This window comes from Octopus bimaculoides, chromosome 2 (assembly GCF_046866305.1).
Source record: "Octopus bimaculoides isolate indiv1 chromosome 2, ASM4686630v1, whole genome shotgun sequence".
NCBI lineage: Eukaryota > Metazoa > Mollusca > Cephalopoda > Octopoda > Octopodidae > Octopus > Octopus bimaculoides.
In genome coordinates, this window is record NC_142929.1 from 155,957,013 (window position 1) to 155,968,566 (window position 11,554).

Here is an 11,554-nt window from a genome sequence, read left to right on the forward strand (position 1 = left end):
AACTTGTAATCTGGATAGAGTAACTGCAGATTTCTCAATAGTTCAGCATAGGTGTTCTCTTTTTCACTGGTCTTCAGCTTTATGTTAACATCCACTGGGCAGCTAATTTCCACAACTGTGTACAGTTTCTCTTCCCTATCCCAAATCATTATGTCAGGTCTGTTGAGCTTACATTTTATTGAGGTTTTCACTGGTACATTCCACCAGTATTCCTTTTTATTATGAGTGGCTATGGCTTCTACCATATTGTGGGTTCTTATTACTTTGTCCTCAAGTTTATCTTTTCAACGGATTTCATTATAGAGTGTCCTAGCTACAACATCATGTCACATCGGTAGATAATACTGTGATGACATTTTCAGACAACTGCTTATGATGTGCATGGTATCTTCAGTGTGAACTCCACAAAATCTGCATCAGTTGTTACATTTTACAGCTTTTCTTACATCTCTACCCCCTTTTGTGCATCAGGTACTTGGTTGATACTTCCTATTCCTGGATTGCAAACGCATTCTCTTCAATGTGGGAGGTAGTAATCTGGCTATTGGTCCATGATAAACTGCTTTGATGATCAATGTTACTATCATCAAGGAACTTTCTACTAACATATCCATGCATAGTCTTCTGCTCATATAGGCTCATCCTTTCTTCAGATGATACAAAAAGACAGTCTGATTGTCTGAAGACAAAAGTAAAGTTGTGTTGCAACTGTTTCTGCCTCAGCATTGCCAGCACAACAATTGTCTGAAGGGAAACCTATAATTCAGCCTTTTCTTGTCTTTGTTGAGCTGTGCCCCTCCCCCTGACAGGGGTGGGATTTGAATCTGTATTCCTTGTGAAAGGAAAACATTTCTGAACTGTGTTTTTGTGTTTCTTTTGTTAATTTATCTCTACTGAAATGTCAGTTGAGATTATTAGAGAAAAATGCTCTCTGGAAGAGAGTGAAGCTTTTGAGGCTAACCAGATGCCCCAAAAATTACCATGGGCTTCACAGCAGTCGCCGCGATACATACTGAAAATCTGGAGATCCCATTTGGGGACCTCCAGGAGATATTCAAGAGGATGCTGGAGGCGGAGGGCAATGTTAAAATATCGCCTCCCGCTGATGCAACAGCAGAAATAATAAAAAGAACTGTTACATTTAAAACATTTTGCCCAAAGGAAAGAAAATGGCACACATGGACCAAGATAAAATTGAAAAATGCCTTGCCCCAATTTGGAATGACATTATGTATATCTCAAGAGGGAGAAAATCTGGCAGTAAAAGCCAGGTTTACGACAGCAGAGAAGGCCCACGAGCACTCTGTCAGCCCTTTAAAAACAAATGAAGTGGTGCTTCTGCTGACCTGTATGGGGCGGTGCATGTCCCATGTTAAGGTGGCAGAAATACTGCCGGAAATTGAAGCCGTGTGAGTGATGGCCGCCCTGTTATTTAACAGAGAGGACAAAATTAACATCCTACAAGTGACATGCTCTGCCCCACCATAATTGGCTCAGGTAGAGCATCATGACATTCATCCAAGTAGCTCCAGAAGATCTTGAAAAAATTCCCAATAGAGTGCTCGTGGGTGAGGACGTGGCCCTGAAAATTCAGGTGGAGGGAAAGAAGCCAAGGTGCTTCAAATGTAGTCAAAAGGGGCACATAAGGGCCGATTGTGACTCCAAGAAAAAGGAAGGACAAACCTCGACACAAGAGGAAGAACGTTCAAAGGCCCAAACATCTGTAATTACATCCACACCTGGCCCCTCACAAACCCCAAAAACTACCCTCAAGCCCACACACACACTAGCCCCTACACTAGCAAAGACATCCACACTCCCAACTGCGGTGCCCACACAAGTCCCCAAACAAATGCTTCAAAAGCCCCAACCCGACAACAACAAAGATAACCACCCCTCAACGTCGATGGGTCCCCGATAACAAAAGTGTAACTCTTTCAGATGACACCATGGAGGTAATCGAGAGGGAGTTCACTGCTGTACGACACTCGGCCAAAAGACTATTGTCCCAATCCCTATCCACATGCCCTACAAAATCAGAAAACCTTGCAATACAGATAATTAAAAAAAAAACCACCCAACCATCCCAGAAAAACCAGGGATAAGAGGATTTTGGTCGAGTTCGACCCAAAGGAAAAATACACAAATGATGTGATTGCACCACACCACACTACAATATTATATCCAAAGCACAAGGCCTATCCTAGACAATGTGCCTGGGTAGAAGAAACGTTGTTTAAAGATCTGAAGGGGAGGCATCCAAAAGCTATTTTTAGGCTAAAAGACCTGAAATATCTAAGGAAAGAAAGAAAAAGAGGGGTCCCCTCACAAGACATTAGGTCGGCCCCTACATCACCAACAAAAATGAAAGTAGAACCTTTACTTTTCCTGAAACTGACAACACTTAACCTTGGTTGTTTAAATGTGCATGGTCTGAGCTCGAAGTGAAGGCAAGCATGCTTCCTCAATGACCTCAGATCACATGATGTACATGTGATGGTTGCTACAGAGACCAAGCTGGATAGGCTACAAACCTTCTCAGCTCTCCTGAATGGCTATGAGAAAATCATGTCTCCTGGCCAGACCAGAGGTTGTGGGGGTGTAGTAGTCTTGGTCTAAAAAGTCTTGGCTCTGCAGACAAGCACAGTGTGGACCCTGAAGGTGGGCTGGTCATCCTTGACGTGACATACAGCAACAAGGTCTTCAGCAACAAGGCAGCAAACTGACTTCTATCAGCACTGAGAGAACTTTCTCGTGACATCCAAGACATTACATTATTTACATTTGATGGATATTTGTCCTCATCTTGTATGTTGTTAACACAATGTTTTGGCTGATATACCCTCCAGCCTTCATCAGGTGTCTTAGGGAAATTTCAAACCTGGGTTCTCATTCCTAAAGTATTTTTCGATGTCATTATTATTATTCAGGTCACTGTCTGGAATCGAACTTGGAATCTTGGGGTTAGTAGCCCATGCTCTTAACCACTATGCCATATGCCATAACCACGGGCATATAGTGTAGTGGTTAAGAGCGTGGGCTACTAACTGCAAGATTCCGAGTTCGATTCCAGGCAGTGACCTGAATAATAATAATAATAATAATAATATCAAAAAATACCTTAGGAATGAGAACCCAGGTTCAAAATTTCCCCAAGACACCTGATGAAGGCTGGAGGGTATAACAGCGAACAAGATGAGGATAAATATGCGTCAAATGTAAATAATGTACCTAATCCGTCATCTCTTAAATATAGAACTGTATTATCCAAGACATTAGTTGTGTTAAGAGATTACAATGCTATCCTGGATAGCTGTGGCTCGACTGATTGGAGTGTTAACTTACACCTCATCGATCTGCTTAAGTGTTTTCAGCTGGCAGATTGTTACAGACTTGAGCACCTGGATGTTCCAGTGTGGACCTAGATGAATGGTGATGGGAAGCTCAAGTCTTACTTAGACAAGATAGTTATAAGGATTAGAGATAAGTCTATCTTTAGCTGTCCACAGTTTGTTCAAATTGCCTACACCACACTACAGGCACTCTTTCAGGCAGGCAATACCAACAACAGGAGTTCCACTGCAGATTTCTATATTGGGTTAGCGTAATTTACATCAGACGATGTCCTAGGGGAGACCCTGGGTTTCGATGGAAATCAGTTGATCAACCTGTTCAGAACTTTCGGGCCTGGGTATCTGGATAATTGCCAGAAATCCATGGCTTGGCAGTGCTACCATTCAGCTTTGCCTGTTCGAGACAAGCTGTCAAGGCATGAAAGTGCCATCTCGCCAACATGCCCGAAGTGCGGGCAGGACAGAGAAACTGTCTTGCACGCCTTTGTGGAGTGTCCGGAATTATCGAGCTTTTATCAAGCAACTGTTGTCAACGATGGGAAGAGTACAGCTACCGGCTGAGTCTATTATCAAGATTGTACCTCCTCCTTCCCTTAACAAGGAAAGGAAGGCTTGTTTTTTCTGCGTAGTAGCCATACTGAAAGAAACAGTATGGAAGACGCATGTAAGAGGTATAGTGACGGGTACCTTCGTCTCCAGTCAGGGGTTGGTTAACTTCTTTAGTTACCACCTCAATAGCAAGAGATACCTGTCACATGATATGTTCGCGAAAAGATGGGAGCAAGTAGTGAGCAAGCTGCGAGTGACTGGAACCAGGTAAGTGGGGCCAGAAGGAAAAGTAAAGGTTCGAACCTGGCGGTTGGATGCCTTTCCTTCAGTTACATATTGCAAAATTTGCAATGATCATCAAGTTCATATTGAAAATTTTAAAAGGAAATAAAATTATATAATTTTTAACAGTATGACATAAATATTTTATCATTCGAAACTGTTTCATTCGTAATAACTTCTTCACCCTCTATGTCTGTCTGTCCTTGTTTGTCCCATCTATGTACGGCTTCCACAGCCAATTTATGAAATAAAGAAGCTTGCTTCCCAACCACATGGTTCTGGGTTCAGTCACACAGCGTGGCACCTTGGGCAAGTGTTTTCTATTATACCCTCGGGCAGACCGAAGCTTTCTGAGCGGATTTGGTAGACGGAAACTGAAAAAAGTCCGTCGTATATATATGTGTGTGTATGTGTTTTTAGTAGAAAGTGGGTTATACATCTTTAGATTGTATACCTGACTTTCTACTTTAAAATTGAAGAAATGGACGGAACGCTGAACTCCAGACTAAACAACATTTATTTACTTGGTAAAACATACAAATCTTTAGTTATACATCTTTAGAGGTGAGAATAACGAGCTGTCGAGTATAAGACCGAAAGATGTAGGGACAGCTTTTAAACACACGTCCATGCTCAATCGCTGGCCAGCGTGAAAGAGAATGAATTGAGCGGGAAACGCTTGCTTTATTAATTCCACGCATGCGTAAGACTACGCATGCGCAGGCGTTACTACATGTTTGTCTTCGTGCCTGTGTTTGACAACCGGTGTTGGTGTGTTTACGTGCCCGTAAGCTAGCGGTTCGGCAATAGTTGCCGATAGAATAAATACTAGGCTTAAAAAATAAGTCCCGTGGTCGATTTGTTCGACTAAAACCCTTCAAGGCGGCGCTCCAGCATGGCCGCAATCATATGACTGAGACAAATAAAAGAATAAAAGAAAAAAGAATAATTCAAATAGTGATTTTTAAAAATTGTAATGTAAATAATTGTTTAAATTATAAGTAATACATTCATTCATACATAATAATCTTTAATGGGTATGATTCAGCAAAACGTGTTCTAAAAAATTCATTCAAAAACGTTTGCCTATGAAGGCAATTGTACGGTATAGAAATAGAATTAGAATGATCTAATCATTTTTTCAATGGAAACAGTTTAAGTTAGAATACGTCATGACACCATGTGAACCACAGATTTGGTCATTCAACCTATAAGAAATAGCGACCAAATACATATCAAGACAATTACCCCCTTTACCCACAGGACAGCCCCCCCCCCCCCCCGCCGACGACAACTATTCTCTAGGACGATTATCCCGCTTGGTTAATTACCCCCTTTCTAATATATTAAGAAGTATTAAATCATCATCTGTGGTCCTCAGGAGTAACTGTCCGGGAAGCGGGGTTATTGTTCATGGGGGTGAGGTAAATGTTCTAGACTCACCAAACCAAACCCTACTGTCGTAAAAGGAGTAAATCATTTTGAGTAATAGAGACCTAAATGCATAATTCCTAAAACAAGACCGTGTGGTCACGGTTGGACTCCATTTGATCGTAGCTCTGCTTCGTCAGAGTTGATTTTGAAGTTAAACAAAAACAACAACAGGTCTTCATGAGTAATCAAAATATAATTTACTATCGACTTAATTTGGAGAAAATCCCGACCGTCATGTCTAATTAACAATTAAGACTATGTAGTAACGCCTGCGCATAATTAATAAAGCAAGCGTTTCCCGCTCAATTCATTCTCTTTCACGCTGGCCAGCGATTGAGCATGGACGTATGTTTAAAAGCTGTCTCTACATCTTTCGGTCTTATACTCGACAGCACGTTATTCTCACCTCTAAAGATGTATAACTAAAGATATGTATGTTTTACCAAGTAAATAAATGTTGTTTAAGTTGTTTAGTCTGGAGTTCAGCGTTCCGTCAATTTCTTCAATTTTATAGTAGAAAGTCAGGTATACAATCTAAAGATGTATAACCCACTTTCTACTAAAGTGGTGACCCCCGACGAAGAAAAAACGCAGCATGAACTACGGATTACCAACTTATAACTGGTGAACCTCGACTAAAGAACAAATACGGCCATGGAGACTGACTCATTACCAACATCTCCAAACATAGTCAACACGACTCAACAAGCGCGGTTTTTATTCTCGTCTCTGTTAGAGTTGATTTTTTTCCACTCACGAAAAACAGACAGGATTTACGGCCTGCTTTTTATGTTTTTATATGTCACATTTCACACTCTCACATTACACATACATCTTTTATGCCACACAATAACTCTTGTCATTCATTTCATACGGTCGTTCTTTCATCTTGGGTTAAGAAAATTTTTCTTCGAGGTTTTCGCTAATGGTCGTACAGAAATTGTGTCTGTCGATCGTTCTGTAAAAGCGTACCTCTTCAAACACTCATCACCAAACAGCCTTTTCGCCACCAGCGTCGTGCGCCAACCAAGATTACCACCGTGACGACAATAATTACTACTATCAATTACAAGCTTTCCCCCCGACGTCGCCAAGTTTCAACTGAATCATTACCACCACACATACAGAACACAACTAGAGCAGTTCCTGCGCCGACGTTTTCATCAATGTACTCTATCTCGGTGTTTTGGGATTTTTTTTCGCAGTCTATACTACAGACACTTTCACTTGTTCTGTGTTTTTTTCTCTCACACACACACTTGTGCACTCATACATTTTCTTTCCTTTCAGGGAAAACAAACTCTCAGACTTTTACATCTCGTGATTCCAGTTTCCTGGACAGTTGTCATCACGGTTGTTTTGTCATTGTCATTTCATTTATACATTGCATGTTCTGTGTTTTTTCTCACACACACACTTGTTCACTCATACATTTTCTTTCCTTTCAGGGAAAACAAACTCTCAGACTTTTACATCGCGTGATTCCAGTTTCCTGGACAGTTGTCATCACGGTTGTTTTGTCATTGTCATTTCATTTATACGTTGCATGCATGTATTTCACAAGTGTACATTTCATTTCTTTGAATTTTCTTTGTGTGTGTTTGTACCACATCTTGTGGGTGGTTTTTCAGTGGCCATCCTGCCTCAGGCGTTCTAACAGATTTTATTTATCGTGCGTTTCCGCTCTGGCGAGGGAGCTCTGTAGTAACGCCTGCGCATGCGTAGAATTAATAAAGCAAGCGTTTCCCGCTCAATTCATTCTCTTTCACGCTGGCCAGCGATTGAGCATGGACGTATGTTTAAAAGCTGTCTCTACATCTTTCGGTCTTATACTCGACAGCTAGTTATTCTCACCTCTAAAGATGTATAACTAAAGATATGTATGTTTTACCAAGTAAATAAATGTTGTTTAAGTTGTTTAGTCTGGAGTTCAGCGTTCCGTCAATTTCTTCAATTTTATAGTAGAAAGTCAGGTATACAATCTAAAGATGTATAACCCACTTTCTACTAAAACTATAACTGTTATTGTACCAGGAAGTTTTGACTCTGCGACTCCTCAGATGAACGAAATCCTTACAGTTTTCTTGCCTTATAACTCTTTCGGCGCACACAACTGCAACAGAACATCATGACTCCTTTAAACTTAATACAAACCTCTCTACACTTGTCATCTGCAAAATAAAACAGAATATTCTACATCAAGAACACAATTTTATTACTTTCCGACTCGCATCCATACTCTAAACATTGTATATTATTTTATTCTGGTCCATCAAACTGGCTATATTTCCATCTACGGAAATCGAATAAAATTATTTTATCTGCTAGTTTACATTTTGTTATTTTGGTCAAATTTGTTTTCAACACCACCACGAAATTGATAGTTTCTTTCTTTTTTGCCTTTTATTTCATTTTAATGGCTTGGTTAGCGGAAGTAGGGCAGCCCTTAAAACTCATTTTAGAACCTCTAAGACAGTGGGAGATGGAAAAGGCTATTCTCAGACACCAGATACCTGGCTCGGACGCTTTCAACGAAGTGGACTCTGCTAGAAGCACCTCCCGCAAAAAAAAAAAAAAAGCAGTAGCTTTAAACCAGGCGACAAATTAAGTTTACCAGCCAAGAACTGGAATGATCCTCCGATAAGGGTTTGCTCAGCCCCAGGTTCTTGTAGAGGACATTTTCTCAAGGTGTCACACAAAGAGATCGACCCCGAAACCATATGTTGAGATGCAAACGTCTTAACCACAAAGACTTGTCCATAATTAAATAATGGTTGTTGTAATTTTTTTCTGACGTTACTTAAAATAAACTAATCAATCACGTTAAACAGCTTTAATTAAAATAAAGTATTGTGGTACGAGTTATTGTGTTTAATTTCAGTAATATTAATTAACTTGTTTCTTTCTTATGACATTCTTGTACATATAAACAAATCAAAAGATAAGAAACAAATGCCAGATTACATAAGAACTTTTTTTTTTTCTTTTGTAATTAATTAATATAAAAGCGGTAGCATGACGGGTTCAATATTAGATAAAATAGTTTGTGCAATGTATGTTCTCTGTAAATCCCGTTGACTTTGTCTTTCCACTTTACGATATTGATAGAACAAGGTACTAGGAAATATTAAACTCTCCCACTAGTTCTGGAGCCTTATTCCAATCTTAGAAATTGTTATTATATGATTAACTGAACACCCAATTATACTAGCGATAACAAAGACGGAGGAGAACCGCCAGAGGCTCATGTATGTCATTTAGCGAAGGAATGGCCCTTCTCTGGATGCTGCCCAGTATGTAACAGTAGCAACGTACCAAATGTGGGGGCAGTATTCCGTTGCGGGCCCACTTGATCCTTGTAGAGTGTTAGTAGTTGATGAGAGCTGAAATATCTTCTGGTCTCAGAGAGCAGGGCTAGTCTTTAGCTAGGATGTGCTTTCACCAGGAAAGACCCTTGTTGTTGAGGCCCTGCATTTAGAGTATAACGGAGGTGATAAGTGAGGGAAATGTCGAAAATGATATACGACTTGAGATGAAATGAACTAGTAAGCGAAGATTTATTCTCCGTTATAAAATACAATGATTACCATACATGAAATAAAATAACATAACAGGTTACAGCAAGGATGTATGAGAAACTTCGTGGTTAGGTTGGACTATTGACAAAGTTGACATACTGTTTGGTTGTGTGGAGGTATATTGGTCTGTTGGTCTTCATACAGCAATGATATGGGCAGGTGTCTGGTGTAGATGAAAGCAGAAACTGGCTGGTATCAGATACATCGTTGCCGGAGACTAGTTGCGTTTGGTCAGTAGTGAGTGCCAAAAACGAAGCGTAGTCAAGAGATGCCGTTCATATGGGGAATAGTAGGCTCCCAGGATACTAGACACTGGATGGTTTCCGTGTTGAAGCTCCTAGCAGCTTGTTCACAGGTCCTTTTCTACTAGTACAATTAATTTGTCCTGTGTGGTACAACACTTCGACAGTTGTAGCTAATAGTAACAGACAGGGTCAAATTTTACAGAACCTGGTGATTAATTTCCCGCGTAAGGAAAAAACAAACTGTTGCGCCAACGCGATTGGACAGTTGGAAACCGACCAATACAAACAACAGGTTCGTTTAATCACGAGGTCATGTGACCAGCTGGAACGAAAAGGGCTTGTGGAGCCGATATTCGGGTAATTAAGCCTAGATGAGTCAAAACGAAGACATCTTACACAATGACAGTGTAAATCACTTCTGCAGCACATTTGTGACCGGTTTCAGTTTTGCCTGAGGGTAACTACAATGTGTAGCAACATTTGCTCAGAAGTCGAGGTAAATGGTTATCTATAGGAATCGTTTAGAATCATGTGTACGGTCCGTCAACCCTCTCACCCCTTCTCTGGCACAAGACCAAACCAGACCTCTATATCTATATATGAACTGAGGCAAGGTGATATGCAGGATGGCTAAGCTCACCGAGAAAGGGGGCGAGAGGAAGGTATCCTTAAAGGGTTAGGTGGAAATGGTAGACGCCTACATCGCATTCATCATCAACTACTGCCTAGCAGTCGTCTCTTACCCTGCTTCATAACTAACCAGACTGGAGCCCTTGTTCTTCCACTTTCTACGGAAGGATAGGTTCCTCTGGTTAGACGAGCCATTTGCTGATAACCACTACATGAAGGGTTGGGTATGCTGGGTTAATAATGTGCAGGCATGTACTGAAACTATATTTCCAGCAGTTACTGGACTATGAGCAATAGTGGTAGAGGTTTGTCAGACGGGTATTTTCTCAAACTGTTTCGAGACAGAATTTCAGTCCTGGATCAAGCATAGATCGAGATAGGGTGCTAGCACCTACAAAGTCGTTAGGCGCTCATACACCTCTGCTAACGGATAATGCAGTCGGTCGAAGCTCTACTATAGCGTTCTACAGAGGATTAGAGGTGGGCAAAGCGATGACGTCTTTGGTGAGACCCTCGACGTTGTAAATTAATTGGCTGGTCAATTCTGGAGGACTTGTTTCATTGATAATTGGAGATAATTGTTATAAAAACAATGGTTGGCAGAATCGTTAGAGCGTTGAACAAAATGCTTTGTGGTATTTCTCCCGACTCTACTCTCTGAGTTCGAATCCCGCCAAAGTCAACTGTATCTTCCATCCTTTCGCGGGGGTCGATAAAATAAAGTACTAGCCATGTACTGAGATCAATATAATCGTACGACGGCGAGCTGGCAGAATTGTTACTGTGCCGGACAAAATGCTTATCGGCATTTCTTCCGACTTCACTTTCTGAGTCAAATTCCGCCAGGGTCGATTTTGCCTTTCATCCTTTCTGGGTCCATATCAGATAAGTACCAGTTGAACACTGGGATTGGTAAGACAAGTACCAGTTAAGCCCTGAGGTCGGTGTAATCGACTTACCCCTCTCTAGAAATTGCTGGCCTTGTGTCAAAATTTGAAACCAACATAATCGATTAATTCCTCTCCTCGAAAGTGATGAGTTTATACCTAAATTAGAAACAATCATTCAAGTCCGGTAAAGGCGGCATGCGAGCAAATTGGTTATAACGTGGGAAAAAATGCGACGCAGTATTTGTACTGGTTCTTTACATAGTGAGTTCAAATTTCGCCAAAGTCAGCTTTGCCTCCTGGAATAAAATAAAATACCACTCAAATACTGGAATCGATGATACCGACATGTCCCCTTCCCTCAAAATTACTGGCCCTGTGCCAGTAATATTGGAAAACATAATTTGCCGCAGTCGTGCCTCTTTCTTTCGTGATCAGCAAAAGGAATACCAATGAATTACTGAAGACAAAGTAATTGCTACAACTCTCCCCTAATAAATAGCTTCGTGCTTCTATCGGAAACTACTAATAATTCATATATTCTGTAGAAAGACAGACAAAATATTTTGCCGTATTAAGTTGTGTCCCTTTAAGTC